The sequence below is a fragment of the Cucurbita pepo genome, unplaced genomic scaffold (assembly GCF_002806865.2).
Source record: "Cucurbita pepo subsp. pepo cultivar mu-cu-16 unplaced genomic scaffold, ASM280686v2 Cp4.1_scaffold000194, whole genome shotgun sequence".
Taxonomy (NCBI): Eukaryota; Viridiplantae; Streptophyta; class Magnoliopsida; order Cucurbitales; family Cucurbitaceae; genus Cucurbita; species Cucurbita pepo.
This window is the reverse complement of record NW_019646461.1, coordinates 6,853-9,122: the sequence shown is the minus strand read 5'-3', so window position 1 is coordinate 9,122 and position 2,270 is coordinate 6,853.

Genomic DNA, 2,270 nt, shown 5'->3' with positions numbered 1-2,270 from the left:
ATTGACTAAGGTTGAGTTTACGAGCAAGTAAAAGAACAAATTGAGAAGCAAAATTCCAAGGTTGCCACCCAAATTAATAAAGGACGCAAGATTGTCATCTTCAAGCCAGGAGATTGGGTTTGGGTGCATTTCCGAAAAGAAAGATTTCCCACTCAAAGAAAATCTAAGCTTTTACCACGAGGAGATGGACCATTTCAAGTTCTTGAGCATATCAACGACAATGCTTATAAAATGAATTTACCAAGTAAGTATGGTGTTAGTGCAACTTTTAATGTTGTTGATTTGAGTCCTTTTGATGTAGGTGATGGCTGGGATTGAAGGACGAATCCTTCTCAAGAGGGGGAGAATGGTATGAACCACGACCAAGGAATTTCCATAACTCAAGGTCCAATTACATGGACGAGAGCCAAGAAGCTACAACAAACCTTGTGCACTTATATTCAAGCTATGGTGGGCTCATCAAAGGAAATTCGAGAAGATGTTGGAGACCTCCATTATATGTTGTGCAAAGTTGAGCTTCAAGAAAGAGATGCATCAAGTGCATTTTAAGTTGCATTTAATAAACTCAAGCTAAATTTATGGAACTAGTTAAAGGATGACAAATAAGCACATTTCATTCATTGCACTGTTTAATTATAATTTAAATATTTGTTTGTTTTTAATATAGGAGTTAAAGGTTATATTGTAACCTACCTAGGTTACCATGTTCTACCATTAACTAGCCATTTTAATAGGGAGGTTATGGGTATTTCTCATTTACTAGCAAATTTAATTTGGGAGTTATGTGTCATATACGATAACGTTGTAAAGGTTATATAAAGCATCCTTTTNTCTTTGATTAGGGACATCAAATTTTTTAATTAAAAAGGAATAGCATTTCTATTTTTCTAACTTTGTTGAGAGCTAAGATCTTCTTTGCAAATTCTTGTGTTTAGAACTTGCATGCTAGAGTCATTCAAGTGGTAGTGATCAAACCTCTTGTGGAGTGATTCGAATCATAAGTTTAGAAGTGAGTTTTCTTTACTCTTGATCTTGATCATCAAGGTAATCCGTTTCATACTTTTCCTTGGGTTGATCCCATATAAGATTGGGTTTGGGTGCATTTCCAAAAAGAAAGATTTTCTACTCAAACAAAATCTAAGCTTTTATCACGAGTAGATGGACCTTTTCAAGTTCTTGAGCGTATCAACGACAATGTTTATAAAATTGATTTACCAGGTAAGTATGGTGTTAGTGCAACTTTTAATGTTGTTGATTTGAGTCCTTTTGATGTAGGTGATGACTGGATTCGAGGACGATTCCTTCTCAATAGGGGGAATTCCTTCTCAATATGAACTACGACCAAGGAATTTCCATACCTCAAAGTCCAATTACAAGGACAAGAGCCAAAAAGCTACAACAAACCTTGTACACTTATATTAAAGCTATGGTGAGCTCATCAAAGAAAATTTAGAAGACCAATTGGAGACCTCCCTTATATGTTGTGCAAAGTTGAGCTTCAAGAAAGAGATGCATTAAATACATTTTGAGTTGCATTTAATGAACTCAGTTGAATTTATGAAACTACTCCAAGGATGATTAATAAGCATATTTCATTCATGATACTATTTAATTATAATTTAAATATTTGTTTGTCATATTTAAACTAGTTTTTAATATATGAGTTAAGGTTATATTGTAGCCGCATAGGTTACCATATTCCACTATTAACTACCATTTTAATACGGAGGTTATGAGTATTTCTCATTAACTAGTCAATTTAATTTGGAAGTTGTGTCACATAGGTTAAGATTGTAAAGGCTATATAAAGCCATGTATGTTGTATTTGTAAGTAGACTTCGAAAATACAGTAGAAGAAGTATTTGTGCTTTCTTTAGCCAATGACTAAGTTTCTTTGCAATTCTATGTAGTTTAGGTTGCATGTAGAATCATTCAAGCTCGACATGATCAATCTTGCTTGTGGAGTGATTCGAATCTCAAACAAGTGTTTTTGCCTTGAGATATTTGATTAACAAGAATAATTCAAACTAGACATGATCGATCTTGTTTGTGGAGTGATTTGAATCTCAAACAAGTGTTCTTGCCTTGAGATATTCGATCAACAGGATAATCCAAATCTTACTCCCCTTGTAATGATTCCATATCATTTGGTATCAGAGTTTTTCCTTGGGTTGATTACCATATCAAATTGGCTACCCCTAGCCCAAGAGGACATTAAAGTTAGCCTTTGATTTTTTTTTAGTAATCAAACTTTAGACTAGTTCTTGATT